A 21,115-nucleotide genomic window follows, 5' to 3' on the forward strand; every position below is an offset into this window, starting at 1 on the left:
GTTAAAATTCTTCTTCCATTTATATTCAATTCGTTAATTAATGTATGTAATTCATGTGTAATTAGTGTGAGTGTGTATGTGTGTGTGTGTGTGTGTGCTATAGCCCAGTTTTTAAGGGGCAAAAACGTACCAGTGATTCTTTAAATACCAACTCAAGTGTTATCGTTATCCATAGCAAGGAATTTTTAAATCATAACAACAAAATGTTACTAACCCTTGAAATATACTTGAATACTGCTATTTCCCGACAATTTTTTTCAAAGCAATGTCACGCCATTTCACCAAGAGTCAATATTACAATAATTTCAACTTAAATATAATGACTTATACTTAAATATTTAAATTAATTATTTAGTTTTTGTTAAATAAACCATTTCGATTTAAGCTTTTATCGCTGACTGTACTTCACTTTTAACAGGAAACTAGTACTCTTCAAAGCAATTTTATAGTGGTGTATAGGGTATAGTGGGGTAACTAGGGTACAGTGGTTGTTTAAAACAATATTACCACCAATTCAGCTCGCAAGTCGCATTCACACGCAAAGAAGTAACATACGATCATGAATTCGGTCCCAACTACGTTTCAGCGCAAGTAGGGTAAATGTAGCGTAAAAGAACCGTATGAATGGCTATCAGTAGCTCGGTCTGACCTGAGCATTACGTCCCAGCCCGTGTTTTACGATCATTCTGTAGGGTTGACACATTTAAAGACACTTCTTCTTCCTCGCGTTGTCCCAGCATTTTTGTGACGATTCATGGGAGCCTGGGGTCTGATTGGCAACTAATCCCGAGAATTGGCGTAGGCACTAGTTTTTACGAAAGCTACTGCCATCTGACCTTACTCAGAGGTTAAACTGGGCCTTACAGGGATTAGTCCGGTTTCCTCACGATGTTTTCCTTCACTGATAAGCGACTGGTGAATATCAAATGATATTTCGTTCATCAGTTTTGAAAAACACATTTAAAGACGAGTAGTAACATTAACTACTAGTAGCACAATGATGAAAGTTACGATACAACAATAAATATTTGACATCAGACATTGACTCTAATAATTCTGACAAACTTTAAAATTAAACTTATTAATGAGTCGCATTTTTTTTAATTACATGACGGTGATACTACCTATATTTTTCACTTTTTCTCGCGCTATAATTGTCAAACCAAATTTCCCATAAAAACCGTGATATGGTCATAATCAGCAGTAAGTGACAGATTTTATAGGTTTAAGCTAAAATAAAAAAAATAGTAACAAGGCAATCCGAGTAACGCGGTATTGAATGGAGGTTATCCATCTTGAATATTTACTAATAATATACAGGAAAAACATACTATAGGCTATACTCTTAAAATGGTGTGTAAAAATAGCTAAAGATTACCCGTTTCTGAATGCTTACACAATGTATCAGATTTTACACAATAAAACGTAGGCAATCGTAAATCCCACGCGAGGCAACCCTGCACCAACGCTAAAAGCCGTTTAAGGGTAGCGTGCGATTTGTAGCACAATTGACTATCGATGAATTTACCTTGCGGTCCTTTTTGCCACATTCACATTTCAAGCGCGTGAGATTGTTTTCCTCCTGAATAACGTGACCTGTGGATATACGAGGATATGTCGGAGAACGGTTGAATCATGTCATCTGAACATTTAAGAGACTAAAAACTATGCCATCTATATCAAGTAGACCAAATTAGGGTGTTATTTAGTTTTGACATCTGAGTACTGTTAATAGCAGTGCAACCAAGGCGTCATAGAGTGCGCTGTCAGGACAAAAGAAAGATGACATCGAAAAGAGTTGAAGCTATGCTGTCAATAAATTTGCAAACAAGAAGGAACGAGATAAGGTGACGTCTGCGATGGTTACTTGGTCGAGTCTGCTGCTTTGCTCAACTTGAGAAATATAACGAGTCCTATTTATTAATTGTATGGCGTACTTACATAAACATTTTAAACACTATATAGCTAAATAAATTAATTATAAATCCACATTCAGGGTCTCAAGCCACGAGATTGCTAATTTAAACAGATCTTCGGAAGAGCCTGGAAAAGAGTGCAAAGGGCAGCGCTGTATGATGCAACGGTTTGAACCTCTTCACCACTGTCGCAGAGCGCAGAGTTTCGCCAGCCCCATTTATGACGAAAATAGTTACAGCGTCCGTGACCTGTCCTCAGTCTGTTTACACGACACCAAAGTTTCCGTGGCAGACCAAAACCGTCTGGCTTCGCTGTGGGATCTATGACTTGTAGGATATAGTTCCAGCAGTAATTTTGCTCCACCCGTACTTCCAACTCTGTTTGACGTCAAAATCGCTCAGTTATTGGGCTGTACCGCATGCTGGGTGACAAGACTTATCAAGGCGTTGGGGGGAGGGGGGGTAGCAGAAGGGCACAAGAGACTGTTGTGCTTGTATCTTTGCCGCTTCTCTGTTTAGTGCTTGCAGTTTACGCAGCTACGGCGGAGCAATATGGCTGTCCTATGATTTGTAATCCGTCTTGTCCAGTAACTGTAAGATGGATATCGTATTTTCTGTCTAACTTATCTATTAATTTATATAGCATATAATCTATTTTGGATCTATGCGTTATCGAAGAGCTCACTTATTTTGGTTCCACTAAGGTTTTGACTACTGGGGTTTGGAATGAAAAGCCTTTGCGGATTACCTTCATCACCTCATTGACTCTGGCATTTGTTGGGCTTTTACTTTGGGGTTAGAAATGTGTTTTATGCGGTACCGTGCAAATGGAGGTGTAATGGTGATTGGTGGAAACGGAAGCCCGGTGACATTTGTACTAAAAGCCTTCTTGTTTCAAATTGAAGGGATGCTTATAAAAAAAGAAGAATTTAAAAAAAATATTATAGGACAATTTTACAGATATAGTTATTCGTCTCAACGCTACGCCATACCTCGTAGCACGATATTCGTCACAACGCTACGCCATAGCACGTTATTCTTGTTGCACTTGAAATATCTTTCCGAAAGGCTTAACAACAATACAATTTATATACGGCCCGATTCGAACTTTACGTCAAACTATATTTGCTAAAGATACGATATGGATTAGATATATTATGTTAGCGTCAAAACTGACGTTTTTTTTTCACTTTTGACCCTGACATATAAATATATAAATGTTATAGGACATTATTACATAAATTGACTAAGTCCCACATAAAGCTCAACAGGGCTTGTGTTGTGGGTACCAGACTACTCATCATTTCAGCCATAAGACGTCCACTGTTGAACATAGGAACCAGACTACTAGACGACAATATATACCATAATATAGTTACTTAACCCTATACCGCATACGAAGCTATATATGGCTGATATGATATTCAGCTATATTGGCAGCTGTTAAAGTTCAAATTTCAAAAAAATTATAAACATATAGGAAGGGGTTAAAAACATAGAAAACATCCATAACTCAGGAACAAATATTTGTAATAAATAAATGCCCTTACCAAGATTCGAACCCGGAACCTTCTGTTTGGTAGGCAGGGCGAGGCCATTAAATTAATAAAAAAATTATTTATTCATTTCGGTTAGCTTTAAACTCACTACACACTTTACTAGTGATTAGTAATCTCGTTACATTTTAACACATTCGCAATTCGCACTAACAATACTTTGTATCAGGTCATTCGGCCCAGTGCCGCAGTGTGGCGTGTACCAAGTTGAGTTGAAGGAATAGGTACAAGCAATCAATTAATTAATGTCCATATCTTACTTATATAAACTTTATTCACTGTATAAGTTACTACATTTACTTTACCGATTCAAAAATCACCGAGTATTGCCGTCTCAAAATCTAAAATTACAATGTCTCTTCCTCGCGTTGTCCCGGCATTTTGCCACGGCTCATGAGAGCCTGGGGTCCGCTTGACAACTAATCCCAAGATTTGGCGTAGGCACTAGTTTTTACGAAAACGACTGCCATCTGACCTTCCAACCCAGAGGGTAAACTAGCCCTTGGTAGGATTAGTCCGGTATCCTCACGATGTTTTCCTTCACCGAAAAACAACAACGAAACTAAATTGCAATGTATTAAACGCATTAAAAGATTAAATCTCACAATACCTCAACAACAATGGGAGACCTGTATTGTTACACCCTTGGCATCCACGCACTAACCATTAACCAGCTATAACCATTGTCAATTCTATAGCCGTCATGGCCGACATTATTTGAGGAAAATTCTACTTTTCTCAATGACATCTCGTGATATGAGAACGTAACAATTTTACCGGCAATTCTTGAAGATACGATAGATTACGTATTCAATGTGATTAGTACTTGATGACCTACTTAAAGTACGCAAACAATGTGAAACATGTTTTTACGAAGCGGAAAAATAAAAATTATTAAATCAAACGACAAGAATTATAAGACTAAGGGTGTTGACTTTTATAATATAGGTCCTTTTAATAAATGCAAACTACAAAACAATGGTTATTCAACTCTTTAGTTTGACTTGACAGATATCGACTATACTACCTAGAAATTAGTATGGTGTATGAATTGGCACTATAGCTATATGGATAGCCAGCAGAGATGTGAAAAATACTTTATAAAAAGTATTTAAATACAAAATACAAATACTTCCCTGATATACTATTTCAAATGCTAAATACAAAATAGTTTTCAAATTTGTATTTAAAATACTAAATACAAAATAGGTATTTTCAAAATGCTTTTTTAAAATACAAATACTTTGCGATAAAAGATACTCTTAAATAGTGAATACCTAATCTGAATTAAAAATTTAGTATTTCTCGGAATTTAAAAGTTGGAAAGGCTTTCTTTATTCTTTAAAAATAGTGTGTATATCAGTCCTCTAGAGTAAAATTTTTGTGTCTCCTCATGTTTACCGGTTGAGTGATGGTTTTTAACAGTCAATTATTAAAAGCATTAATTTAGATTTGTAATGTTTTACAGCTAGTATATACCTCTCGTTGGTTGGTGAAAACGTCTCGTTTGTGTTTCACCAGGGCAGAAAAGTTTGTTTACCTCTCGTGCCTTGAAACCCTTGCAACGCTTAAGATTCAACATTTTTAATCTCTCGCTACGCTTGTGGTCATTTGCGGCGATACTAAACCGATTCACCAGTTCCATGTTAAAATAATAAATAAATATTATAGGACATTATTACACAAATTGACTAAGTCCCACAGTAATAAGCTCATTAAGGCTTGTGTTGTGGGTACTAGACAATGATAAATATTTATAAATACTTAAGTACATATACATAAGGTTGATATTTAAATGATAGATACAATAACAACTTCGACAGGAAACCATAACTAAGTATGTAATAATAGTATTAAGCAAACGCGGATCGGTCCGCGCCATCTCGCCAACTATTACATAAACCCTAGAGGTTTTCAATAGTGGCTTATTGTGTTAAACGCTGTTTCAAAAAATTCATAGTGAATAAATACACACAAAAAAAAAACAGAAAACACCCATGACTCAGGAATAAAATATCTGTGTTCATCACACAAATAAATGCCCTTACCAGGATTTGAACCCGGGACCATCGGCTTCATAGGCAGGGTCACTACCCACTAGGCCAGACCGGTCGCCATAAAAGAATGTGAGAGTTGCAAGGATTGTAACGTCAGAAGAGATTGTAACTCCTGCTTACTTCACCTAATAAAAAGTATTTTGTATTTTGAAAATAGAAAATAGGTCCCAAAAACTATTTGAAATAAAATACAAAATAGTTTTCTTTAAAAGGTATTTAAATACAAAATACAAAATAGGTATTTTGCATTTTGTATTTGCATTTTAAATACAAGTATTTCAAATAAGTCACATCTCTGATAGCCAGTAATTTTTAGGGTTCCGTAGCCAAACGGCAAAAAACGGAACCCTTATGGATTCGTCATGTCTGTCTGTCTGTCCGATTATGTCACAGCCACTTTTTTCCGAAACTATGAGAACAATACTGTTGAAACTTGGTAAGTAGATGTATTCTGTGAACCGCATTAAGATTCTTGCACACAAAAAAAAAATTGGGGGTTCCCCATACTAGAACTGAAACTCAATTTTTTTTTCATCGAACCCATACGTGTGGTGTATCTATGGATAGCTCTTAAAAAATGATATTGAGGTTGCTAATATCATTTTTTTCTTAACTGAATAGTTTGCGCGAGAGACACTTCCAAAGTGAAAAAATGTGTCCCCCCCCCTGTAACTAGTAAAATAACAGAATGATAAAACTAAAAACAAATATGACCATACCATTACCATGCAAACTTCCACCGAAAATTGGTTTGAACGAGATCTTGTAAGTACTTTTTTTAATACGTCATAAATGGTACGGAGCCCTTCATGCCATGGGCGAGTCCGACTCGCACTTGGTCGCTTTTATTGAAATTCAAATGAGCTTCATGGTCTATTGAAAATGCACAACATCACAATATTTTTAATTGCTGCTGAAGCTCTCGAAGGGTTTATTATGTCAAGTAAGTAAACATAATGACCAACTTATTACGTCCATGTATTACGTTCACGAGAGCTGTCAAATATAAAATGGCGCCCCCTACAATAACACGTCTCGGACATATATCGCCGACTTCGTGGACAGTATAATTCAATTTGGCAAATTAGATTGCTGGCTACCTGCGCCCCATGATATCTTGTGATGAAGAGAAAAGATATTACCGACAGCCAGTGTTGGGCCAATGTTGGGCAGTTGGGCCAATATTTGCGATTCTAATAATATAAGAATAAGAATAAGAAATATTTATTAGCACAAAAAGTTACAAAATTTAGATTAATATTTAATTGTACTCACATAGAATATGTGATAGGTTGGATTTGTTTAGGAATTGGTATGTATTTTTTGGTTTGTAATAGGTATTGTACCGAATGTGTATATTATAATGACTTAATTATTTTGGAAATGTTGTCTCTAACACATAGTGTTTATTATTATCTATTTATCTACTTCAATAATTAATCAGTAGGTAAAGATGTCTTCTGACGGTCAATAAAAATAATTTCAGATATATAATATGTATAAATATCCCTACTAGAGTGTTACAACGATAACAATCAAAGAAAGTCCACGTTTAATAAATTTTTGGCAAAAATTTAATTTTTGGTATATGCTTTTATCGCTGACTGTACTTTTCTTTCCACAGGCAACTAATACTCATCGAGCAAATTCTAAAAACCCCCAAAACAATTAGGTTGCGTTGTTTTGTCACAGAGTTCATATGTCCACCTCTTGTCTCCATCATCAGATCAACTCGATGGTACCATAATATTGCATTGTCACCGACTTACATATGTATGCAAATTTTCAGCTCAATCGGAAACCGGGAAGTGGATCAAATTTAACTTGCAAGATTTGATTACAAACAGACAACAGTCAGGTGAAAGTAAATAAAAGCTTGTAAAACTTGGATAATAGGATGGTATATTCAAAGTACACATACATACATACATACATATAATCACGCCTATTTCCCGAAGGGGTAGGCAAAGACCACGGATTTCCACTTGCTACGATCCTGACATACCTCTTTCGCTTCCTTCACTTTCATCACATATATTATAGACTGGTTGTCATTTTAAGCACCTCGTATTCCTGTCGTTGTCTCCAACTGTACATTTGGCAACATTGGCCCAACAAGGGGGCAAATTAGATTGCCGGGTCAAGCGACGGCAAGTGGACAATGGAGGGGGAAATATGAAATTATTGCGTCTCCAAAAATGGCCGGGAGGTCGACGAGTTCGTTACTTATGGTATTGCCGTGGGTTGGAATGTTTTCAAACTTAAAATAGTTTTTCTATTTGAAGGGTTCTTGGAGATATATTATATTTTTTCTGTGGGAAATATATTTGAAGAATCAGGTGGCCTTTTTTTGAATTTTGATCGCTCGATTTCGTGTTCTCCCTTTAATAATATCTCTATTTATAAGTTTTTAATTGATTTTCCACCCATTTGTTTTTATTATAAGTAATTAAATTTCTCCACTACTAGGCATTTAAATTCAAAATTCAAAACGAGTGGTATATTTCAATGGATTCCCAATTTCTATCGCTCCTAATTCAAAAATATCATTTCGCCGTTTTCTACAGATTTTCGAGTGACGAAATCGAGCGCTCGAAATTCAAAAATCACCCCCCAGTTCTTAACCAACCCATTAAATTTCGGTTTTTTACTTAAGTATAGTATATTTTCTGTTGTGAAATTTTTCGACATGTTGAATGCGGATGAAATCTGTAAAATTGGTGCGAACGTATCAAATGACTTGTTTCTTATTCATACAAGGGGTTTTAGTATGAATGAATTCATAAATATCTGTAGATATCTTATAAATTGATACAGGTATATTAAAGTTTACATAATAAGATCGACGAATAAGTCACTCACTGAATCGTAGCTTCTTATCTATACGTCTCAATGCTACGCCTTAGCTTGTAGCACGTTATTCGTCTCAACCTTACCCAAGTAGCACACGGGGTGGGAAATAGCTCGTATATCATATCTATTTAGATACTTAAGTGAAATATATAGCCATGACTAAGTTCTATATAGGTGGAAAGAACCCATATAGACCCACTATAGACCAAAAAGGAGAAAAATTGCAGCCTAAGTTTGGTTCTAAATTGAATCCATAAGAGATCTCTCGATTACCTTAAGTTGCAATTAGAACTATGGGTGGCAGTTATGCGCAGTGAACGATTTATATTGAACGAATGAATGTATTACAATTTCAGTTCGGTCAAGGAGTGATAAATGAGACGCCCAATTTCCTTTGAGTGGCGTGGCAACAATTTAGACAATAAGTTGTGTTTTTAAAGTGAATGTGATCTGCCATTTTAATTTTGGATGTACATATCTGTTTGGTAAAGTGATGAAAACTTCACGTTATACAGGAATTGAAATTAGCACGAAATCCTTGCGAATTATTTTTTACTGTGAAACTATAGTATGGTTTCTTTGTAAATTTCGATGCGCCTTTGATTTGATCCAGGAATATTTAAAAGGACAGTGCTAAATCAAATGAGGAATTGATACTGATAAGAAATTAAACTGTTAAAAACCTGACCTAATGATTGTAGGTTATGTACAATGTTAAAGTAACATCGTCACAACTATCAAAAGTCTGTGATTATGCGTCAGTGTGATAATATTCTGTTTAAAATAATTCATTTTCAAGGACTCCATTTGTAAACATGGCGGAACAAAAAATATTTTACAGTGTTTATTATCACTTATTTGTTCTCTATTTAGAACTATCAGGTCTGAAAATCACTTATTTGTATCTTGCGAGTGGCAAAGCAGTGAATGCTATTGACAGAGGAGGCGCCGCAATAGGAAAAATAAATCTGGGGGCAGGGTAGTGCCCCCGCCAAGACGAGCAAAGCGAAGCGCATGGCCTACCTTTTCTAAAAGCGCTTCGTCGTTTTTTTGAACCCTCATAACTTGGGTTTGGATTATACCAGATAAACAAAATTCTCGGGATATAATGTCAATAGTGGACTTATTAAGCATAATAATTCAGATGCATAGCTCTCATACATAAGATTTTGTTCGTATCGGAAAACCCCCGTTTTCGTCACTGACTCACTTCACTCACTCACTGATGATCATCAAAACCCTTGGGGTACTTCCTGAAGTCCTAGGAAGCAAAAATTTGGTATGTAGCATAGTATTAGTATACAAACAACAAAAGAAATAAAAAAAATTGGAAATTTATAGCCCTTAAGGGGGTGAAATTTTGATGGGGAATCAATAACCGCTGAACCGATTTAGATGAAATTTAGTGTGTAGATAGTTTTTCCTATGGGGAAGGATATAGAATAGTTATCAACCCCAAAATCACCCGTAAAGGTGAAAAGGGAAGGAAAAAGGCATTAGGGGGAATAGAGGAAAATTTGTAGGGGGGATCAGTGAAAAAAGAAGATTGTATAAAAGATGCCCCCAGATACGTATTTCGGGATTTTTAATAGTAAATTTCCCCCAACCATTATGTATGTATCTGATAAATATTTAACTATTTGGTTGTACCCATTGGTATGTATTTCATTGTAATGTGTAATCTTCTTATTCCTGTAATGTATTCGTGCACTACCTGTCACTAAAGCTTTTTGTTCTTTATATCCTGCTACTCTAAGGTTGTCTGGAAGAGATCGCTCACAGCGATAAGAACGCCTGTTGCTACCTTTATTTACATTGTAAATCTGTTGCTGAATTTTTCTTCTGTGGTCCAATAAAGTGTATTTACTCTACTTACTTTACCATTTATATTAGGGGATGGAAGATTGTCATAAGCAACTTACAAAAAGAAGTGAAATCTATCAAAAACATTTTCATGGAAAATGTTGCCTAGACGAAACCATAAGGCTCGCACTGTCAAAAAGTTATCAGATTTCTTGTAGAGCCAAGCTTCTAACTCTACAAGCCCTTACTTCACAAACTCTACACCTTAGTCAAAATATGTGGCTTGGCCGTTTCGTTACTACAAGTATACTTAGTGAATAAATTTTGCACCTTACGCCCATGTGACAGTATCGAAACGGCCATGCCACATATTTTGACTCTTGTTGTAGAGTTTCTGAAGTTAGGGCTTGTCTGAAGTAAGTTAGAAGCTTGTCTCTACGAGAAATCTGATAACATTTTGACAGTGTGAGCCTTATGGTTTCGTCTTGGCAACATTTTCATGAAAATGTTTTTGATAGGATATTATGTATATGACCTAATTTTGGAACTGTTAGATCGTTAGTGGTTTGAAATAAGTGAAAATAACTGCTTTTGGTTTTCAAGAACCTCCTATTGAGACTTAATTATGCGTTGGAGTGGCAATAAGAGTATTTCTAGCCCTTAAAGTTGCAATCACTTTAGGTTCCACTGTTAAACCACTCATTTAGAACATAAAGCTATAAGATAAGCTGCAAAATTCACTAATGTGCTGCTTGGGTACGCCATACCTCGTAGCACGATATTCGTCTCTACGCTACGCCATAGCTCGTAGCACGTTATTCGTCTCAACGCTACGCGCTGTATTAGCTCATAGCACGTTATTCGTCTCAACGCTACGCCATACCTCGTAACACGATATTTGTCTCAACGCTACGCCATACCTCGTAGCACGATATACGTCTCAACACTACGCCATAGCTCGTAGCACGTTATTCGTCTCAACGCTACGCCATACCTCGTAGCACGATATACGTCACAACGCTACACCATAGCTCGTAGCACGTTATTCTTGTTGCATTTGAAATATCTATCCGAAAGGCTTAACAACAATACAATTTATATACGGCCCGATTCGAACTTTAAGTTACGTCAAACAAAATTTGCTAAAAATACGATATGGATTAGGTATGTTAGCGTCAAAACTGACGTTTTTACAAACAAAACCGTCACATTTGACCCTGACATAATATAAATAAATAAATATTATAGGACATTATTACACAAAATGATTAAGTCCCACAGTAAGCTCAATAAAGCTTGTATTGTGGGTAATTAAACAACGACATATATAATATATAAGTACTTAATTACATAGAAAACATCCATGCAACAAATATTCATGCTCATCACACAAATTAATGCCCTTACCAGGATTTGAACTTGGAACCATTTGGCTTAATAGGCAGGGTCACTACCCACTAGGCCAGACAGCAGGCGTAGCCAACGTTACAATCGTTCACGCTACGCGTATCGTAGCTATCTCTCTCTATCACTCTTCCATATTTTAGTGCGACTGTGCGAGTAGCGTTTCGTTCGCCACGGAGCGTGAACGATATGCACGTTGGCTACGCGCACAATTAAAAACTAGGTTTGTAGGTTTTCCTTTTTTTTAATTTGCAAAGCATTTTTTAAATGCGAAACCTAGAATATATTATGCTGAAGCGATCGACATCAAAATCAAAGTAATGTGTAAAATTTAGTTAGCGGAAAACGCTTACTCCTGAAATGAAATTTCATAGAAAAACTACATTCCCTGTTCACTAAGTAAAAACGTAATAAATAGTACCTCCCTTGGGCTACTAGTATCTAACCACACGATTCATTTAAAGACTCCTGCTATAACCGAGCATTTCTAAATCAAACCTCGGCCCGTTACCCCCGAGAGTGACTTGCGGAAAATTGGAAAGCGAAACAAGGTGAAAAATATTATTAAACTGAGCGCTCACCGGGAGAGCTGCCGAGGTCAAAACATTATCCGCAGTATGTAGACTTAGGGCCTGTTTCACAATGTCCATGTAAAGTATAGGATTGCTAATTAAGAAATAAGATTGATTATATAACTAGGAGCGGTGGTGGCCGAGTGGATATGACGTCCGACTTTCAATCCGGTCGCAGGTTTAAATCCTGGCTCGTACCAATGGATTTTTTGGAACTTATGTACGAAATATCATTTGATATTTACCACTAGCATCTCTTTAAGATCGTTTGTTAAACATGCTTAAAGGTGAAGAAAAACATCGTGAAGAAGCCTGCATACATCTGCGAAGAAATTCAAAGGTTGTGAAGTCCCCAATCTGCTTTGGGCTAGCGTGGGGACTATAGCCCAAGCCCTCTCGTGCATGAGAGGAGGCCTGTGCCCAGCAGTGGGACGTATAAAGGCTGAATTATTATTTCTTATTATTATATAACTTTGCGCTCAGGTATTGGAAATGACGACCAGAGCGCTTCATCCTATAATTATGCACTAAACAGACATGGTCCGAACGTCGGCTATTACGCCTATAATATTATTATTAATTAGGATTTATTGCGAGTTCATACATTTGGCACTAAACGCAAATAGCAAATGTAGCTGTGAAGGCAGTCACACTTATCCGTATTGAGATTACATAGCACAGAGCAAAGTTATAGCGTTTCATAGCCATAGGTAGTTAAAATACTATAAACTGAAATAGATATTATACACTCAAGAAAAAGTGACCGGGGATCGAAAAGTCCAACGGTGGCCGAGGCGAGAATCGAACCCGCGTCTTCAGCTTACGCGGCTAATGTCCTGACCACTAGACCAACCGGCCACAGCGGTACCCGTCCCAAAATCTCTGGTGTATGCTATCTTTGAAAGGCTAGGCGCCTTTGACCAACTCTAAGGGCGAGCAGTGTGTGCTTGGACCTCCTATACGAATCCTTTACTGGATCACGGTATAGCGAGAGATATGGTGCTGCCATCTATCCATATATCCATCTATTTGTTAGAACAAATACTAGACTACAACTAGAGATAGTTGGAGTGAAAATACTGGTCGAAATGTGTTATTTTTGGTACTCGTAGAACGCCCGTGGGAGTCGGCCAATCGCAGCGTGTTGTTTAAGACACTGGCTTTAAATGTTAACTTTGTAAAGACTTTGTTTTGAGACGCGGAACTGATGGCGTTCGTGTCGTTGTCAGTTAGAGAATTAGTAATTCTATAGTATAGGATCTAAAATTTGACTTTTTGGTGGTATGGTGTATAATAAACATAACAAGGTTTGATAAGGGTAAAAATGCATCAGTGAAATATTTCAATAACAACGGTTAAACTCACGTGAATTATTCGCCACTATTGGCGACTTGGACGCGTGCGCGCAACGAGTGGTAAAGCGAGCGGCGCGCGTAGTGCGCGCAGTACAACCGTCGCGAGAACTCAAGCCTGAGGAAGGACCCCCGATAGGTTTGAAACGGGTCCATATTGGGTTGCATAAAAGTTTAAGTCATATCTTTGTTACGCATAATAACTTGTATCATAATCATCATTGCGCATACAAATGAAAGGTCATATTACATATATTGTGTCATACATTTTTAGCCATAATATTTGATGCCATACATAGCAGTTGTCATATATTTTTCGTTCATACCTAACAAACATAACCTAAAATAAACACAAATAGGTGGAAAAACAATTAAAAACTTAAATTAAAAACTTATAAATAAAAAAATTGTCCCAGATCGAGACCGCTTGGCAAGGTGCCCAGAAGGCTGGCTGCATTGCCCCTCTGGATAGCGATGCTTATCCGCTGGGCAAAGTACAGGCCAGCCCTCTGATAACCTAAAATGTTATGCGAATTAAATTTATGACAAAAACCCAGTTATGCTCAGTAATAATTCTGACTAAAGATTTTTATGACTTACAATTTTATGCATAAAGTGTTATGACAAAAGTTGTTATGCGACCAGAGGGAGTCCCGTTTGAAACATGCCCTCAATAGCGGCGAATAAATCACTTGAGTGTAACCGGTTTTTTTTTTTTTTATATTTTAAAATATTTATTTTCGATTAATGCTGCTGCTAGTGAGTAATTAAATATCGACTCAAGTGTACGGGATGCTTCCCGCACAGTCTTAAGATGATATAGTTGATAATGATAATTGATAACACTGCAGTTTCCACCGATATTACGATTTATTGATAATATGATAAAAATGATACAATTATTGAATACACTCCGCGGCGGTCGGGCATGTACTGTCTCATATAGGTAAAATAAATGCTGACTGACGGAAAGTGCTGATGAGGGAAATGTTAATCCTTGTACGGACCGTACACAAGTTTTATCGATATCGATATGAATCCATTTCTAAATCATAATGACTCTTCCTTGAACTAAACCAACTGTTAATAATTAAGAGCGTCAGATCTTTCAGTACCTACTGGAATACCTTTTCCATTTATTATGACATTATTCCGAGACACAACAAAAGCTTAAAATTACATTTAATATTAATTCCATTTATATAATAGTAATAACGATTATTTTAGAATTACGTAACGATGGTATATGACAAAATTTATCAATAGCTATCAACTTATGAAGTAACTTTAATTTGTCCTCGCAACATTTAACGCTAAAACAAAACTGATGCGTCGGACCGGGGTGTAATAATGAAACCTTAATTTGGCAGTATATATCTTAAACTTTGACCCTCTTTTTTATTTTTTCCTAACCAGAATCATTAGACCGACATTAGAGATTGACGACCGGTCTGGCCTAGTGGGTAGTGACCCTGCCTATGAAGCCGATGGTCCCGGGTTCAAATCCTGGTAAGGGCATTTATTCGTGTGATGAGCATGGATATTTGTTCCTGAGTCATGGGTGTTTTCTATGTATTTAAGTATTTATCAATATTTATATATTATATATTATATCGTTGTCTAAGTACCCTCAACACAAGCCTTATTGAGCTTACTGTGGGACTTAGTCAATTTGTGTAATAATGTCCTATAATATTTATTTATTTTAATTATTTATTAGATCTATTAAGCGTCAAGCAGACTTGAACTCACTACCTTGACTATATTTTGTGCAAAATATAACGTGACGTTCGGATACTAACCGAACACCGCAAAAAACCGCAGCCAAATAACACTAGACCCTACTCATAGTGTTATGTTCATGCCGGTAAAGTTGCCGAGCTCAACGAGGGTGTGGATTGTTAGGGTCGGCAACGCACATGTAACTCCTCTGGTTACCATCTGCTGACCATCAGGCGGGCCGTATGCTTGTTTGCCACCAACATAGTATATAATTTTTTTTAACTTATTCGCCGCCGCTATATCTGTCAATTTGATACAATGAGTGACTTTCGCTACCGCATTTCTACCGCAATAAGATGTCATGTCTGTCACTGATTGTATCAACGTACGAGTAATACAGCGGCGGCAACACCGACGCTGTAACAGCAAGTGTAAGGCCTGAGTTGGGCGTGCAGCGGAGCGGGGCGTGCGGCGTGCATAAACAAATGCAAACGTATAGGAGCGGCCTTAGTACACGCTGCTCAAATCACTTGTGAGCCAGACGCCACGCTACACGCGCCGCCGAACGCTCCGCTTCGAGCGTCCACTCAGGCAGCTGCACCTGACATCCGAACTTCACCCTGATATAGACCTGCCCGCAAAGCCGTGCCTATTGTTAATGCTCCAAAGTAAACGAAACGCAGCTGTCACTGTCGCACTAATATCGAGGGCTTCAGGCCAAAGGGGCGTATACGCAAAAATGCCATTTTTCGTTTTTAACGGCATCGTATTCGTCTTGTAACAATACGTAAGCACAATTTTTTTCATAATTTTATCATAACAATTAGTTAAGTAAATAATTAAAAAATCATTTGGCGTATAACAGACAGTCATAATTTTATGTCGTTCCAAAAAGCCGTACTGAAGGCGTATAAGTGATATTTTCATTCAGTCCCCGATATTCATCGGAGTATAAAGGCGTACGTACATACTTCTCTCATGTGACAGTGCGAACCACCAAATAGTGTCACGCTATATAGGCGTACATACATACGACCATAAACTTTTACCAACTATCCTCAAAGTGCGTCGCGGCAAAGAGGCGTATGAACATACGACCGTACAAAAATTACGTTGGCCTTCAAATAATGCCGGGCCAAAGGGGCGCGGAGACAGCGTCTTTGATTGCCGCATATTGCTATCCCTTTCTGTCAAGCGGGTAAGCGCACTAGGGCCTCCTGTCTCTCAGTCAGTGTCTAGTGCGTTACAGTATGGTGTGCATCTCGTGCGAATAATAACAATAAAGTGGAGCGCTCTGATGCTGATGGCTCTGCCCTAGCTGGGCATTCAAGAATGACGTGGGCGGCTGTCTCCTCTGCCTCCAAGTACTCTCTGCAGAGGGGGCTATCTGTAACACGTAGTGTTAGTAGGTGTTTGTTTAGTGGGGCGTGGCCGGTTATGGCCCCAGTCAAAAGCCGGACCTGTGGCCTCTTCAGCTGTCTCAGCCTCCTCGACAAACCGGGGTCGATTGTCGGGAGGGCTTCCTTCGCCTGCCTGCACGTGCCTAGGTTAGACCAGTACGGTTGGTGTTTTACCTTGGTGTTGTGTCGCAGCATGTTCCAGAGCCAGGCATAAGGCAGAGGTATAATTGGCTCCGGTCCTGCCACCCTCAGTTCCGAACATCCTCTTGCCAATATGTCGGCCGCATCGTTCCCTCGCGAGTTGCTGTGTCCCTTGATCCACTGCAGAGTTAAGCCGGTGGTGGTGCTTACCTCTGACAGAGCTTTGTGGCATTTGTAGATTAGCCCTGAGGTCAAAGTATAACTTTGCAGAGCTTGTAGTACTGACCAACTATCAGAGAGTATGCGGATGGAGTAGTCCAATACTTTCCTTGAGGCGATTGCGTGTGCTGCCATTATGATGCCAATTCTGCCTGGAAGACTGTGTTGTGGGCACCTAGTCAAGTCCTAGTGGTCTTGAGATATGTATGTTTAGGTCCTCTGAGAATACTCCAGCGCCAGTGCCTGACCTTGTCTTTGATCCATCCGTGAAGATTCTCAGCTCTCAAGGGTTGAGTCCTTCACGAGGTTCTTCGTGTAACTGTATCTTAATTTCTTGTCGAAGACGAATTGTCTGGGTATCCTGTCAGTCACCGCTTCTATTATTTATTTATTTTTTATTTTTTTATACTACGTCGGTGGCAAACAAGCATACGGCCTGCCTGATGGTAAGCAGTCTCCGTAGCCTATGTACACCTGCAACTCCAGAGGAGTTACATGCGCGTTGCCGACCCTAACCCCACCCCCCCTCGTTGAGCTCTGGCAACCTTACTCACCGGCAGGAACACAACACTATGAGTAAGGTCAAGTGTTATTTGGCTGCGGTTATCTATAAGGTGGAGGTACTTCCCCAGTTGGGCTCTGCTCTAGATCTGGAATGACATCTGCTGTGCTGTGCCCTACCACACAAGGCGAGATGACATTCACATTGCCCATACCTCTCTTTTGGACGTAGTTTAAGGACATACCCGGGTCCAAATTCTATTAGCGGTTCCTTACCTATCGCCTCGTAGAGGGTCTCGGTGTGTGGTTCTCCGCTCGCTCCCTGTTGTATAAAGAGGTGCAGCGGCGGCAGGCTCAGTAAGGCTTCCAGGGCCGCGGTTGGTATTGTCCTCATGCAGCCCGTGGTCGCCATACAGGCCAACCTCTGGATTCGTTGTAGTTCAGCTTCAACTACGGATAGTGTGGTGCGTGGCCACCAAACTATCGCACTGTATCTTATTATTGGTCGTATCTTTGGGGTTAGCCCCCAGGTTCTACCCACTATCCTACGACATTGCCAGATTACGACTGTGGCTTTGTCAATTTTGCCGTTTAGGTGATTGCTCTAATTTAATTTGCTGTCAAGTATTACCCCTAAATACTTTACTTCCGCAGCTAGTTGGAGTTCAGTGTCGAACAGGCGGAAGTGTTTGTTGGTGAACATAACCAGCTCAGTTTTGTTGGGATTGTCTGAGAGTTCGTTGTTAAAACACCAGCGTTCCACGATGGCTAGTGCAGAGCGGGTAACATCGCATACCGTACCTGCATGATTGCCGCTCGTCAGTATCACTATGTCGTCAGCATAGCCGATTGTGTAATAGTGATTATTGTTTAGTGTGGTGATCAGGTCATTCACCACAAGGTTCCATAGTAGTGGCGATAGGACTCCTCCTTGGGGGCATCCTTTTGCCATTAATGCCTGCTGTGTTTCGCCCGTCCCGAGTTTGATGGTTAGTTGGCTCAAGATGTTGTTTATCCATTCTGTCATAACTGCATTCGCGCCATGTCTTACCAGTGCTGCTGTAATGCTACTGAACCTGGTCCTGTCGAAAGCCCTTTCTATATCTATGAAGGTTCCTAAGCACATGGATCTGTTTTTGACCGCCACCTCAATTTTACTTACTACTGCGTGAAGTGCCGATTCTGTAGATTTGCCAGGGCTGTAGGCATATTGGTTTGGATGCAAGGGCACATGAATTTGCACCCTCTCTCTAAGGTACCTGTCACACAACCTCTCTAATGTTTTCAACATGAAAGAGGTCAGGCTGATGGGCCTGAAGGATTTGGGGTCCGAGTAGTCGTTTTTACCTGGTTTCCGTATGAAGATAACCTTGATCTCCCTCCATTGCTTCGGCACGTACCGGTGAGCCAGACAGGCGCGCAGAACGATGGTCAGCTTCAGAGTGAGATGCTTCCCGCCCCATTTAAGAAGCGCAGGGAAGATCCCATCCATTCCTGGAGATTTGAAGGAGTCAAAGCTGTTTAAGGTCCACTGCGTGCGCTGCGGGCTGATTACCTCATATGTCTGTAGCCACTCGTCCTCCGTCGGGGTGGTAGTAATTCTTAAGTGTAATATTCCTCTGTTATAATTTGATGGAGACGTAAATGAGTTAAGTTGTTAGCTAAACTACTTTTAGGTTTATTAGTACAGAAGATTTATTATTGTTTCTTTTTATGAAATGACGATAAATGATGTCGTATTTATTTGTTTAGAAGTTTTGATTAATATTTTATTGTTTAAGATAGTTATAATTTTGTTACCAGTGGTACCATTAAAGAAGGAGTAATGTTTATTCTCTGAATACAAGTTTTGATACGTTTTAACTTTAACCTTTTGTTTTAGTTAATGCACTCTAAATTTAATCGTTTGATTGTTTCTTGACTGCTTTTTTAGTAAAGCTGTCATTGTGTTGTCTTAGCAATTTCCATGCATCCTTTACTACCAATTTCAATTTTATTATTTTCTATTAAATCGTTTTGTACTACTCGACTTTTGAGCGACTACCATTTACCTACTATCGCAAATAGTAAAAATGATCTTATTGGAATTCAGTTAAGTCAGTTTTCTTAAGTAAGCCCACACGTCTTAACTCTAGCTCCCAGCGAAGTGCTAAACGACTGCTATTATAGGCAAAAATCAGAATAAGCGGCGTGATTGTCTTTTGAAACACTTCTTCTTATCGTGTGGGTTGTAAGATTGATGTACCTTAAAAACCCTGGTGTTAGAGTTATTGAGTCGCCAAAGGCCTCTGACATGGCTCTCATGACGAGCACCACCGGATAGATAGCAGCCGGGACCAACGACTTTACACCGTGCCTTCCGAAGCACAGAATCATCTTACTTTTCGGACAATCAGGTGATTCAGCCTGCAATGTCCTAGCCAAACCGGGAATAGTCTCACAAAGTCACAAAGCGACTTTTGCTTGACAGTGTCCCCACCGGGATTTGAACCCGGAACCTCCGAATCGAGAGACAACCGCTCTAACCATTAGACCACGGAGGCTATAGAAACACTGATATGCTCAAAGTGGCAATTCAAAATAGTTACTTACCCAATCGGTAACCAGCTCGAGTCGACATTGCTTAATCTCGTGGACAGTTGTGACACTATCAAAATCATCAGGAATCATTTTAATGGTAAAATCTAGATGAATTTATGAATATTTAGTCAAAGTATAATTTGGCGCCCTATTATACGGCCACAAATAAAGGATACTTACACGATAGATTCGTCAGCCCAGACGGGCGTATAAAAATCAGAAAAAATAGAAGAAACTACACAATGATGACTAAATTACTGTAAAATTAAAGTATTTCGCATTATTAACAGTATTTCCACCTTTCATGATTAAATTATCGAATAGAAAAAAAAATGAATTATACGACCATAAATCTCAAGTATTTTTCAAAAAATTTCAACCTATATGTCGGAAATTACTGTCGTGGTAAAGAGGCGTAACTACATAATTACTGCTTTTTAGAATACGTAGAACGAAACTAGGCATGACACATGAAACAGACAGTAATTTAAATACTCTATGCAAAATTGTAGAACAATCGGTACATTGTAACAAAAGTTATTCAGTTTTTTGTCTCTCCTGAAAAGTAGGGTTCTTGCTTATACGCCCCTTTAGCATGAAGCCCTCGATATGTAAGAGTGATAGAGAGACAGCGTAGCGAGCGAGAGATAGCAGAGAGAGCGTAACAGAACGCAGGTTATCGTAGCGGACGGGGGACGCCTACGTTCAGACCCGGTTCGAACCCACATCGGCGTAGCGCAGGGATCGTCCGTCTCTAACATACTGTTCTCACTGCTGCTGAACGATCTACCTGAGGCAGTGCACAGCGGAGAGACATTCATGTATGCGGATGACGTAGCAGTGGTGGTTACCGCCCAGAGTTGTGACGCACTTAGCGACCGGCTAAATATTACTGCAGGACTTCTCTCCGACTGGTTCAGTAAAAACGGCCTCACCTTGAACATACGGAAAACGCACTTTGTTCACTTCGACCTCTCGGGAAGGGAAACGAGGTCCATGTCTGTGTGCGCAAATGGGCTGAATATCAAGCAAGCTGCGA

General features: G+C 39.0%; 1 non-coding gene across 1 annotated transcript; it reads right to left on the reverse strand.

Moving 5' to 3' along the window:
- Window positions 1-12,947: 12,947 nt before the first annotated feature.
- Trnat-cgu (transfer RNA threonine (anticodon CGU)) lies at window positions 12,948-13,019 on the reverse strand. Its single transcript has one exon. It is a non-coding gene; the product is annotated as a tRNA-Thr (tRNA).
- Window positions 13,020-21,115: the final 8,096 nt, after the last annotated feature.

The sequence above is a fragment of the Cydia pomonella genome, chromosome 8 (assembly GCF_033807575.1).
Source record: "Cydia pomonella isolate Wapato2018A chromosome 8, ilCydPomo1, whole genome shotgun sequence".
NCBI classification, from domain to species: Eukaryota; Metazoa; Arthropoda; class Insecta; order Lepidoptera; family Tortricidae; genus Cydia; species Cydia pomonella.